Source organism: Suricata suricatta, chromosome 14 (genome assembly GCF_006229205.1).
Source record: "Suricata suricatta isolate VVHF042 chromosome 14, meerkat_22Aug2017_6uvM2_HiC, whole genome shotgun sequence".
NCBI lineage: Eukaryota > Metazoa > Chordata > Mammalia > Carnivora > Herpestidae > Suricata > Suricata suricatta.
In genome coordinates this window covers 41,115,089-41,129,718 of record NC_043713.1, presented here as the reverse complement: position 1 = coordinate 41,129,718, position 14,630 = coordinate 41,115,089, and the positions used below count along the sequence as shown (strand labels likewise).

The 14,630-nt window shown below is 32.5% G+C and overlaps 1 long non-coding RNA gene across 1 annotated transcript in view; it reads right to left on the bottom strand.

Annotated features, from left to right (window-relative positions):
• The window catches only part of LOC115277926, a 258,986-nt gene that overhangs the window by 219,048 nt on the left and 25,308 nt on the right, over positions 1-14,630 (bottom strand). The window contains exon 2 of the long non-coding RNA XR_003902598.1: positions 3,347-3,412. This is a non-coding gene — a long non-coding RNA (uncharacterized LOC115277926). The remainder of the gene's footprint in view (positions 1-3,346; positions 3,413-14,630) is intronic.

Below are 14,630 nucleotides of genomic sequence, written 5' to 3'. Positions count from 1 at the left end.
CTATTATCATCGTCATCATCGCTTTTGGACTTTGTTCCAATTTCTTCTATTATTTCTATTTCTATTGTTTTAAAACATTTGTGTATTTGTGTCAGAATTCTATTTTAATTTATCTCCTGATGCTCTGATTTCATGTTGTTAAAATGTTTTAGTGTTTGTTTAAGGAATTTTAATATTCTTTTAAACATTACACATCTTACTCAAAATTAACATTTTGTCACTTCAAGTAAAACACATTAACTTTACAACATATAGATCCCTTTATCTTTTCCCATTATGATGCAATTTTCAGATCTGACAGCCATATACATTGAAAATCCCAACAGATTTTCATCATCATTTTGACTTCGACAGATTTACATTTTTTTATGAACTCAGAGGTGAAAAATATTTTATTCATCATGTTATTTAAATTCTATGTTGTATTTCATTCATTTCTGGCATCCCAGGATGCCCTCTTCTATCAACTTCCATCCATGTGAGAAATTCTCGTTGGCATTTCTATTAAAATACTAATACTCTCTATAAACACTCTCTTTTCCTTCATTTGAGGTGCTTTATTTTATCTTTACTTCAAAGGGTATTTACTGAATATAGGATTCAAGATCGATGGTTCTGTTGTTTCAGTACTTGAAAAATGTTATTCCATTGTCCCTCTTGAATCAATGGCTTCTGATGAGAAATCTACTATTTATCAAACCCTATATGTAATTAGCTGCTTTTGATGGGGGGATGCTAATAAGATTTTTTCCTTATTTTTGGTGCTCAGATATTCGATTATGATATCACATGGTTTGGATTTCTTTAAGTTGATCTTATTTGGAGTTTACCATATTCTTGAATATGTAAATTTTTATTTTTAACCTATTTGGGAAGTTTTAAGTAATTTTTTTCTATAGTTTTTGTCTGCTGCAATCCATCTCTCCTTCTGGCTCCTACCACATGAATAATAGACTTTATAACATCGTTCTACTAGTCCCTAAAAGTCTTTTCTTTTTAAACTTCTATCAGGTTTTGCACAATTCCAACATTTGAGCTGTTGAGGTTAGCATTCCTTGATTACCCTTCCGGTCGAAACTCATTTAGGTTTCTCCTTTTCTGTGTATATTATAAAACATCTTAGTATATACCTTTGTCATTTGGAATGTCATGTGACTCTGGGCTACAACTTGTAGATAATATTGATTTTTGTTGTTTTAGCAGGGAGTCAATTAGGTTAGGTTAAGACAAAATATCATTGCCACTTTTATGCTGACTTTGCTTCTGATGACAATTCAGTTAATAATACCTTTGCAGCAGTATCTTGGTCCATCCTTATTTTATAATTCTCAATCTGAAATCTGGAAATTGGTTTTTAAATAGGATTTCAATGTTCAAAGCCTTTTCTATACTGATTCAAGTCAGTTTCATGCATCCACAGCTATGAGGTAAACATTGGTCTTGACATCGTTGGCTTTAAATTTAAAGCAGCCTTCCTCCAGCCCTCTCTTCCTCTTGTTATCTTTCCCACTCCATTCTGTTTCCTAGTGTTTCCTTTCTTAAGGTTCTGTCTATGAACAAGGGGTCTTGGATTTCCCCCACTATTGCCAGAATTCTATTTCCTAAATTCTGTCACGATTCTATTGGTTGGAAAGTGGGCAAGTCTCCTTCTCTTTACTGGCATTTGTCTGGTGTAAAAGACAAAACAAAACCTTCAACATATTGTAAAATTTTGTAAGAGAATGGTATGACTCATGGAAAGATGTTTTGGCTCCAAAACTCTATAGAATACTTCCTGGAATAGTAGTAATTAGAAAGAATGATAATAATCATAATAAATCTGTAAGAGTCTAATCTGTAAATGTTCTGTTGATTCTTAGAGTCTGTTCACAGTATTCCAGCAACCTGAGAGATAAAAGACAATTTTCCTCCCTCCCCCATTATCATAGTTTCTCATTTGTTGAACTCCAAACTTCATAACTACTGTTGTGTTGCTTCCTTACCACAAGTGACTTGCTATTCTAATTAGTAAAGATTTAGGAGCAGATGACAAGAAACCTACTAGCATAAAAATACCATCTCTATTCATTACAAAATATAAGAATATTTGCTCAACTCACTTTTCTCTCTAATTCAGACACCAAATATCATTTCTATTTTGAATATTATTCCTATTTTGCAATAAAATGCATCACTTGATTACCTCAGTCATGCCAGAACTGTCAAATAATTCTTGTAAAATCCCATGAATATCTTATTCATAAGGATCTATAACAATGCAACATAAAATGAGTAGATAATGGTTTTAAAATGTTAAAAGTTGAATTAAGAAAAGCAAATAATTAACAACAACAACACATTAAAACCCTTTCAAATGCCCAAAAGTCTCCTTCCATAAATTTGAAAATGTTTTCTTCCACTTCTTTATTCTCTTTTCACTAGGGTCTTGCTAATCATTGCATATCAGCATCAAGAAAATTAAAATTACTTATTATATTTTATTGTTTTCTTTTTTGTCTAATGAGTAATATTGCATGAGAGTTCTTTTCTATTATGTTTTATTACTGTGTTTTATAATAAGTAATGATTTGGGAGATGGTTTGAAAACATGAATGCTCTTTCTTACTATGGGGAAATATTTTCTAATTTCTAATATCCACTTACCGAAGAACTTTTGGGAAAGAAAAGCATTTAAAAGATTATGAATATGTAATATATAGCAGACACTAAAGAAAGAAAATATATTAAAGGAGCATTTTGAAGAAGAATTACTTACCTAATACTTCCCACTGTGAGCAGCTAAATAGTCATCCTTCCCAGGTGGCCTCCATCTTGTCCAGCTACTGGATTGATCCCCAAAATGTCTTTTCTTTAAGTTTATTTATTTATTTTTGAGAGGGAGAGAAGGAGAGAGAGAGAGAGAGGGAGAGAGAGAGAGAGAGAGAGAGAGAGAGAGAGAGAGTGTGTGTGTGTGTGTGTGTGTGTGCGCGTGTGTGTGCAAGCTAGCAGGGGAGGAGCAGAGAGAGAGGGAGAGAGACCCCAATGAAGGGCTCAAACTCATGAACTATGAGATCATGACTGGAGCCAAAACCAAGAGTTGGATGCTTAACCAATTGACCATCCAGGTGTCCCATCTCAAATATTTAAAAAAAAGAAAGATTAAGATTGTTCAAACTTTATAGAAAAACAATAATTATACTAGACAATTAATCTAATCATGATTACATAAGACAATGAAAAGTCTTTGATTCAAACATATAAATTAATATGGTAGCAAGATTATATTATTCCCTAATTTCTTCTTCTCATTAGAAACCAAAAAGAACTCTTACAATAACATGTGGGTAAGATAAAACTCTGCTCTTACTGGTTTGTATTCCTCTTTGTTATGCTTCTGTTGATATCTTCACCATTTTCTGCCAAATTTTCTTCCCTGGAAATAAATTTTTGAGTGTGGTTAGTAAAAACACCTGGTTTCATACCTTAGTTCAACCACATTGTCAGCTGTGTGGTCTTGAGTAAAATATTTCACCTTTCTTGCTTAAATGTATAATATATCTCTCTTTAATTTCTATGGTAAAGGATAGAATTAGCTCCACTCTACTTTTCTTGCTAACAAGAAACTTTTTTTGCCATACCTCTATGATTTGTGTATTTATTTTCATTAAACTAGCAAAAGATATTGGCTGTTTGCATGTGCTATCCTGCATGACCCCTTCGCCCTGCACCTGTTTGTTCTTCTCAAGGCCTTTGTAGGCATTAAGGTGACAAATAGGGTTATGATACTAAAAAATCTCAGTGAATACACTGCATTACACTATGGGTAAAAACTCCTTAATTGTCTTTACTTACCAACATCATAGAAGTTGACATATATAATCCATGGTCCTTTAAACAATAATAGCTTTTCTATACTTTTATTTTTTTCTTTTTAATTTATTTATTTTAAAATTTTCTAACTTTATTGAGATATGATTGGCAAATTGTATATGAAAACATTGTATATTCAAGGGGTATAAAATTTGTTATATGATAATGTCTGCATGGTTATTTGGACTAAAAATCCTATACTATATCTTTGAAATTTGTTAAGAGACTAGATCTTGAGTTTCTCACCCCTGACCACACCATCCACATATGTGAGGAGATCCATGCATTAATTAACTTAATTGTAGTATTCATTTAACAATATGTACATATATAAAATCATCACATTGTAGACCTTTAAAAAACCATGTTGCACAATCTGTATTGAGTTTTATATATTACAAAAACATGCACACATTTTGAAATGACATCTTGATAAAGACAAGGCAGATATGACAGTTGAGACAGTTCTGAATCAATCAAAAAAAAAGATGCAAATACAGTACAAATGCTTTTTCTTAACGTATTAGAGATAGAAACGTTCAATGTAAAATGAGAATTTGAAAAGCAAGGTTGTTTGTTCATCTTCCCACAGAATAGATAAAAGAGATCACAACAGGTGGGGTAGATGAGAAGAAACCAAGCAGATGGTAGAGGATAAAATTCAAAGCTGCCAGATTTTGCTAGATCAAATTCTGCCCTTCTTCAACACTATGGAGCTATGTGAAAGTTGAGTCAACATTGCCAAGTACAAGCTCGTAATGAAAACTTATTGATCATTACGGGAAGTCACTCTCATCCATGTCTAATTCTGCTTAGAAACTCCTGTGCCCCAGTAAGTCGGTTCTATCCCACCTAGGCAACCTCCACTACCTGTACCATCACTACTCTCCATCCAAATATAAATTTGCATATTTAAAGAGTGAGATTACCATAAGGGGAAATCTTTATCTCACCAAGGACAAATTAGAAAATCTAGTCAGAAATATCCCAACTAAGCCATTAGAGTATGATAACACAGCCTTCACACATCGAAAGCCCTCCATGGAGGATCTGAGTCTACTTTCCAAATCTCATTTCACAAGGTAGCATTCATTCTGACCACACTTTGACATGTGAGGCTCTAAGAAAAGGCCTTCCAAATAAACTTCTCTATAGTTCTCAATATGCTACTTAGGCAAAAGCTAGCCTGGGTGTTGCATTTTTCTCTTAGCATTTAAGAATTAGCTTGTTCCTCATCTGTCTTTTCATTGCAGTTTGACTATTCATTTACAGCACTCATATCAAATATGGTAGTTTTTTTTCATATGTATAAGTCCTCCACTAGCCTTTGTGCTCAGCTGCAGAATGATTAAACATAGCAAATACTCCTATACTCAAAACTGTACCATGCACAAAAAAGCCATGGATAATGACATTTGTGCAATAAAATGTCTGGACACATTCTTTTCCTGCATAATTATGACACTATCATTATTTGCTATTACATTATGCCTTGTTTCACTAGTAAATATCTGACAGTTTAAGTACTAGACACGATTAAAATTTAGATTAATCAAGAACAGTAGACACAAAAATTGATGTTTGTTTAAGGCAACACAATTAATATGTGGTAAGCCAAAACTGTAAGAAAATTTCTAGACCTATTTTCCACTAAATAGTAAAGTGATATTAAATAAATAAATAATTGCAATCGCTCAATAAAAATCCCAGAAAATGATTTCAAAAACAGTAGCTTCTTCTATTTCTAAACTATTTATCTCTAGACTATAAAATCCTTATGAAACACAGAGACATATGGGGACTTTTTGTGTGCACTTGCCTTTCTCTTTGCATCAAGTTTTATTCCAACATAAAGGAAAACATTTGAGAAACCAAATTCATTTGCCAAACTCAATCCAGCTTTTTAATTTTTTCATAGAATGGTTAATATGACACCTAAATTGCATTAAGGTTCTTTAGGTCATTAACATAGTTCATATGTGCTACTGTGAGTAATTTGGGCCAGACTATCCTATGACATCATATGTCAAATGCCAACCTTAATTATAACTGCAGAATCTTATACCATTTTTAACTGAAGTGGGGAATCTACTCCCTAAGCCAAATCCTGCAAAGAAGGGTGAATATATAAATCTAAGAGACCCCATAAATAGTAATTTGTATTGATATTTTAAAAATTAATGTTCAATTACCCCTTAAATGAAGCTGAGCTGACAAAATTTGCCCTAAGTTCCTCTTTTGCCCTGGTTTGTTCTTAACATTTTGGAATTGATCTGTAAACCATTTCCTGTTCTTCAAATAGATTTCTTCAAATTATATACTTGTGCATTACTACAGAAACTTTCTGTATTCAACATCCAGGTTGACTATATGAAACATTTTAAAACTAAAGAATTTGTCTTAATCTCCTCCTCCCCACATCATATTTCATATCCTAATTCCCTCCCTATCCCTGATAAAACATAATATAGAGTTGGCTAAAGATTTCACATATTGTCCATGCTTATGGCAGATTTTATTTCCTTCATATCCAGTTTGTGCTCTTCTTTTTCCCTCTAGTATTTGTGTCATATGTCTGTCTGAAACATAACAATTTTATTTATCTGTATACATACATACATACATACAAAGCTAACAACTCAACTATTTTGTTCCCATCCTGCTAACCTCATTTCTTCAGGCTGAGATAGTTTAGAATGCTTATTGTGTCATCCTTTTCAGAAATGTATCAATTACAAATCTCAATCAAGGAACTACCATCTGCATAAATACTGCTTCACTATTTAAGTTGAATAAATTAAATATGACACAAGCTCCCATTCTACTGAACTGGCAGAAATTTAACCTCAGGCATTGCCTGGGCTTCCCTATATGTACTCTTTCAGAATGATACGTGAATAAAGCAGGTTTTACAGTGAGCATGGAATAGGGGAAGAGAAGAAGATCCCTAATCTCTATTCTACTGTGCTCTATACTAACATTTTCACTAGGGAGCTATTCCTCTGAAGTTTTACCATTTTCTCAGGCACTGACTGTCAAAGTGCTCTGCAGAGCCCACGGTACGCTAGTGTGATGGGATTCTTAAATTTGTGTATCTTCCCTGGCAAGAGAACAACTAGGACTATCACTTGATTCTTGTTATAGCTGTCAACACTAAGATGATTTTAGTTTTCTGGAAAACAACAGCCAGGACATATATATGTTTTTCAGAAAATGGGTAGACTTTTTTTTTTCTGTCCATGTAAACTTTAAATCATATAAAGCAGGGGGTAAGCAGTAGAGTTTAAAATGTTGTGTGCCAAAAAATGAGTAATAGTATAGTTAGTAGGACTGGTTTTTGCACCCCAGTCTACAGTTATGGTGGAAAAACTGTTATTGAAAAGCCTATCTCTCTGCTGATAATTATGAACTTAGAAACAAACAAACAAACAAAAAAAACCCCAAAACTGTAAGCAGAGCCATGACCTTTGAGAGAAGGTAAACATCATAGGTGAAATCCACATTCATTTAGCTTCGTTTCTGAAAGTACTGTTCTATTTCAAGATGTTTCCGAGATGCGGCTCAAGCAAGAAGTAGTCACTTAGGGCTGAGGAGTCAGGGATTACAGTTTGAGACTGAAGAGCAAATGGAAAGTATGAAACCACAAAGGTGTAGGAGTCCCAGAACTGAATAGAAACATACCACGCCTGCTTGTTCCATACCTGACCTGCAATTCTGCACAGCCCAGGGAAATACTACAGACAGAAAGCTAAAAATTTTTAGCAGAGATTTCATCAACTGCCTGTCACCTAAGATACAGCATCCGAAGCTGTAGGGTCTTGCTAAACACCTCAGACTTATGATTAAAATGAAGGAAGGCCACCTGTCAGAAATTAAGATTACCTTTCATAACTAAGGAAAATTGTCACATTAGATTCTAAAACAATTATCCATAACATGTAGATGATCTTGCAGCCATTTATCTGTTACTGGAACAAAATTCAAAACTTCTCAGAAGATTAAAGACATCAGACTTTCTTTACAACGTATGATTGACAATTTTCAGTTTTCAATAAGAAATTAACAGGCGTATGAAATTACTGGAAAATGAGATCTATATAAAGGGCCATAGTCAATAAAAACTGATCCAAAATAACCAAGGTATTATAATTAGCAGAAAATAAATTTAAAATTATTATGATAAACAGGTGAGATTATCTACCAAAAAAAAAAAAGATTGAAATGAATTAGCAGATGGGATATTTTAGGAGATGTATGAAGATTTTCATGGAAGTATATAATAGAAAACTTAGAAGTAATAAATCAATACCAAACACACACACACACACACACACACACACACACACCACTTCATTGAACTGGATAAAAAGTGCAGTAAATGCAATAAAAGAAAGGATGAATAGGAATTAAGATAAGTCAATAGGAATTGTCCAAATGGAAGCCAGAAAGAAAAAAAAATATTTGAAAAATAAAATGAAAGAAGGCTGTCTGAAAAACCGATCTGGCAGTATCAAGTAGTCTACATATGTGTATTTAAGCCCCAGAAAGAGAAGAAAATGAAATTAGGGCAGAAAAAACATTTGTAAATTATGAGCCAGCATTTTTCTAAATTTTATTCAAACAGACAAAAATCCAGATATGTATGCAGAAATTACAGCAAACTACAGCAGAATAAGTATAAAGAAAAGCATACCTAAAATATCATGTTTAAAGTGATAAAAATCAAAGATGTAGACAAAATATCAGAAGCAACTAGAGAAAAGAGGCTATGTACAGTAGATCAAAATTAACATTAATGGCCAGCTTTTTATGACAACAAATAGAAAACAGAAGACAATGAAGAAATATTTTTTAGTGTGCTGAAAAAAATAAATAACACAATGGTCAATATAGATTTCTATATACAGTGAAGTTATCTTTCAAAATAAAAAATAAAGTCTATGTCAAATATGTAAATTCTGAGAAACCCATACAAGAATTGACAGAAAATTCTTTATGCCTAATGTACAGATGGTGACTATATGTAAGATCAGATCTATAGCATGAAAAGAAATACTACTGAAAATAGTACATATGTGAATAATTTTTCTTTTTTTTCTTATCATTTATAGTCAATTAACTTTTCAAAGCAAAAATACAATAATATGCTGCAGGGTTTCTAGTATTTCAGTAAGTAAAACATTTCACAAAAGCAGCACAAACTACATTTGAGATTATATGTAGAAATAAACTATCTGCCACTTCATGATATACATTATTTAAAATTGTATAAAATTAACTCAAGATCACAATAAGAATGCATGATGCATTTCTAGATCAACTATTAAATAAAAGCACAATGAGATAAAGCTTAAAACCAGTAGACAAAAAAGGAATGGCATAGTTAAATATATTAGATTGACCAAAAGAAGATAGAAAGAAAAGAATAAAATAAATAAATAAATATAAATATATATAAAAAAATAAAACAATTAGCAAGATGGTCAACAACTTATTCATATGAAAATAATTTAAGTGGAAAATAACCCTAAAAGATCATATTTTTTTAAATAGGACAAGAAAGTTTGACTTAAATATATCATGCTAACTACAGATGCACTTAAGAAAACATTTTCTTATTTTTAAGAGAGATCGATCACAAGCAGGAAAGGGGCAGAAAGAGAAGGAGACACAAAATCCAAAGCAGGCTCCAGGCTCTGAGCGGTCAGGACAGAGCCTGACATGGAGCTCAAACTCACAAACTATGAGATCATGACCTGAGCCTAAGTAAGAGGTTTAACCAACTGAGTCACCCAGGCGCCCCCAAATGCACTTTAAATATAGAGCTAGAGACATGTTGAAAATCAAATAATGGAAAACTATGTTCCATACAAACATTATATGTATGAAAAATAGCATTCCTAGATTAATATAGGCATAATGGGCTTAAAGAAAAGGATTATTATTAGTAATGAAAAGTATATTTTATAATCATTAAAGGGTCAATATTTCAAAAAGACGTTACAAACCTAAATGTGTATATGACTACAGAAATTCAAAATATCTGAAGCAAAAGTGTCAGAACTAAAAAGAGAAATAGACAAATACACAATTTTACATGGATATGCATTCCTCTGATAATCGGCAGAATAAATAAAATCTTCTGAAAACTAGGAACAGAAAGAACTTTCCAAATTTGATAGAGTACCTTTAAAAAAATATTAGCTACCAAACTTAATGACAAAATATTAAATAATTTCCCTTACATAGTATGTAATGAAGCCATTCCACTCTGAATTATCCAATAAAATGAAAACCAGATGTCATATATATGTCAAGAAAATTAAAGCATACTTGTCCTCAAATTATCATAGAAGTTTGATTGGCGATAATCACATTCTGGAAATAATTAAAATATGTCTCAACAGGCAACTAGATAAACATACTATGGTATAGCCATACAGTTGAATATTACCCTGCAACAGAAAAGAACAAAAACTTGTAAACACCACAAAATGGATGATTACAAAAATAATCATGGTGAATAAAAGAAGCTAGTTTTAAAAAGTACATGCTGTATGATATGGTTTCTATAATAGTCAAAAAATGTGTACTAATGCATAATGACAGAAAAATTAGCTGTTGCCTGGGAATGGGGGCATGTAAGAAAACTTTTGGAGGTGACTGATATGCTCACGATCTTGTGCAATTTCATGGACATGTGTGTGTTCAAACCCAATTTAGGATAGCCTTTAAACACATGCAGTATATTGTGTCAATTACACCCCAGTAAGGATTGTTAATAAATATAGATTTATAAGGAATGTGCAAGACCTGCAATTATAAAGGACAAAGAAAGTACTGTTGGTTTAATTAAAGTATCTAATTACATGGAAAGATATACAATGATAATAGAATGAAACAGTATTTAATGACATATTTTTTCCATCCGTAGATTTGTAAACAACACACCATTTTTTTAAACAGCATACTATTTTTTTTTTGTTTTTTAAATTTGTATGGAAAGGCAGAGAAACTGATTGAATATCACATTCAATCTTAAAAAATGAACATTGGAGTACTTACAGTACCTGGTCAACAAGTTACGATAAAGCTACTGTGATCAATGAATGTGCTGCCATGAGGATAGACGTATATATCAATAGAACACAGCAGAGTCCAAAAGTACATTCTCACATACACCATGGCTGTTCAGCAGAGAAGGAAAAATGTTTTCAACCAGAGATACTAAATAATTATGTCTAAAGCATGGACCACTAGGCCTATCTTATGGCACAAATAAAAATTAATATGAAATTTATCCTATACCTAAATGCAAAAGCTAAAATTCTAAAGTTCCTAGAAAAAAATTTAAAAAAATATCTCAAACCTGTGGAAAGGAAAGATTTCTTGACACGACATAAAATACAAACAATGCATTCATACGTTGCTGGTGGGAATTTGAAATGATATGATAACTCTGGGGAAAATCTACAATGTCGTATAAATTTAAATGTAACAAATTGTTTACCGCCCAGTAACTGCATTGTCTGCCATTTATCCCAGAGAACTTAAAACTTCTATTCATACAAGAACATGTACACAAATGTTCATAGTAGCTTTATTCATAAGTGCCCCAAACTGGAAACATGTTAAGTGTCCTTAAATGGGCAAATGGTTAAACTGTGATACACCCATATCATGGAATTCTGTTTGTCAAAGAAATAAATTACTGATACATGTAACAACTTAGATGGATCTCAAGAAAATTACAAAGTAAAAAATTAATTCATACAAGGTCACACATTATACAGAGAGATACGGAGAATAAATAAGTGGTCCAGGACTTAGGAGTGGGAGGCAGTGGGTAATGCCCATGCAGAAGACCATGCAGGTGCCCCATGGCATTATCACTTTCTAACAATTTACAGGGGTTTTTTCATATTTTTTTCATACGTGATTTTAATCTTTAATATTGTAATATTTACAAATAGCCCTTAAACATATGAAAACATACATATCTCATATGTAAAGATCACTATATGTAAAAACCAGCACCAAACTAAATTCAAAAAGTAAGCTAAATTTTCAAATATTAAGTTAGGAGAAGATTTAAAGTTTGAATGCATAAAATATTAGCAGGGCAATATTAAATTATTGAAGATTACTAGCAGACAATTTTATTAGAACTGAAAAAAGAGGAGTAATACTGGGGCACCTGGGTGGCAGTGTCAGTTAAGCAACCAACTTCAGTTCAGGTCATGATCTCGTGGTTCATGATTTCAAGCCCCGTGTTGGGCTCTGTGCTGACAGCTCAGAGCCTGAAACCTGCTTAGGATTCTCTGTCTCCCCCTCTCTCTGACCCTTCTCTGCTCACGCTCTGTTTCTCAATCTCTCTCTCTCTCTCTCTCTCTCTCTCTTTCTCTCTTCTCCTCTCTCTCTCAAAAATAAATAAGCATTAACTTAAAAAAAAAAAACAGAAATACCAAGAAAATTTGGGCATGTAGTTGAAGGGATTCCACCAGCTAAATTTGGGATCATCTGAAACAAAAATAAAAAGGATTGTAACTAATTGTAACATTTTGAAAAAATAATAAACTCAGACTTCCTCTAAAAGATGTGAAACAAATCATTTAAATGTTATCATTGTGGTGAAAACTCCCTTATGACTCAGCAACAGTACTGCTAGGGATTTACCCAAGGGATACAGAAGTGCTGATGCATAGGAACACATGCACCCCAATGTTCATAGCAGCACTTTCAACAATAGCCAAAACATGGAAAGAGCCTAAATTTCCATCACCTGATGAATGGATCAAGAAGATATGGTATATATATACAATGGAGTATTATTACATGGCAATGAGAAAGAATGAAATCTGGCCATTTGTAGGAAAGTGGATGGACCTCGAGGGTGTCATGCTAAGCGAAATAAGTCAGGTAGAGAAGGACAGATACCATATGTTTGCACTCATAGGTCTAACAGGAGAACAGGAGAAACCTAATGGAGGACCAGGGGGAGGGGAAGAGGGAAAGAGAGTTGGGGAGAGAGAGGGATGCAAAACTTGAGAGACTATTGACTACCGAAAACTAACTGAGAGTTGAAGGGGAAGGGGGAGAGGGGAAAAGAGGTGGTGGTGATGGAGGAGGGCACTTGTGGGGAAGAGCACTGGGTGTTATATGGAAACCAATCTGACAATAAACTATTAAAAAATACAATAAAATAAGCCTTGAAGTAACTAGCAAAAAAAAAAAAAGAATGAATAGAAATTTTTAAAGAAAAATTTTGGAATAACTGTCATCCTATGCTTGGGTTTAAAAATATGATGTTTATTTTTAAGAGAGAGAGAGAACATAAGTCGGGAAGGGACATAGAAAGAGGCAGACACAAAATCTGAAGCAAGTTCCAGGCTCTGAGCAGACAACAAAGAGCCCAAGGTAGGGTCTGAACTCAAGAGCCATGAGCTCTTGACGTAGGCTGAATGCTTAACTGACTGAGCCACCCAGGAGTCCCTATGCTTGATTTTTAATAATGATTTTGTTTAATTCATATTGGGGACATAAGATGATGACTTCTTTTGACATCTCATCATCAATGACCTTAAATATTGGGGAAGATTGCCCTGTTAAAAAGTATTGCAAACTAACTTCTTGAAAGCTTGTTAGCAGAGCCATTTTCCTAGAAATAGTAATATGGTATTGATCTTCATTGTATTATAATGCTTAACTTTGTTTTCCACATTCATGAATGTTACTGACTTCACTGAATCAACATTTTAAAGTATATTTATGTACTAAGTGGTGAGATGGTAATGGAACTCCAGGAAGATAAAATATTATTGAATATTTTTAATTCAATATCAATGCTAATGGTATTGTTTCCAACCATTTTTTATAGTTTCTATTGAAAAAAAACCTTGTATTTTATACTGAAAAGAATATTATATTTGCAACCATAGGACCACTGCCTCTTAAAGAAATTTTGGTTGGTTTCATGTTAAATGTGAATATTATTATATAAAATACATACACAGATATATTTTTAAAAAACATTAAAATCAAAAGCTTCTAAAAAGACACAATAAGCAATAAATAGAAAACCAAGTATGCTTTTCTAAAATGTAGCAAGTGTGTTTGTATATGAAAGATAGATAAAATTGTCACTGCTACTAAATAAATAATTATTTATTTATTTGTTATTAAACAAATGAATAAATATAGAGTAAGTAAAATTACTAAAATTTAAGAATTTAAAAATTGATAATATATTTCTGTATCATGCTTCTAATCTTTGTAAAAATTTCATGAGTATATACTTTTATTATTAATTTTGCAACTGCTTTATTGAGGTATAAGTGACAGAAATAACCTTATTTTTTATTTTTTTAAGAATATAACACTATTTTTTAAACATATGCAATTATTTTCGATCATTTACAATACAGTAGTTACAATGACACTTCAAATGGATAAGCAAAGTAAAAAATTAGAACCCCAACTTCTATTTCATGTAATTAGACTGATACAGAAATTAGAAGGTTAAGTAACAACTAGTTAATCACCTAATTTCACTATCTGAAGTGGCAATCATTATATAGCAGCCTATCTATGATACATTCAAGATAAATGATACAATTTATTACTTGCCCATAAGCTACAACACAGCCTGCTTAATACCTTTCCTTAAATTCCACCTCTGTACTACAATATACTTGAGGTCCATGCAAAAAAGTAGCTACCTTTTATATAGGAAATGGATGATTAAGTCTTTGGTGTTGTAAAAGCAACTTCATTTAAACATA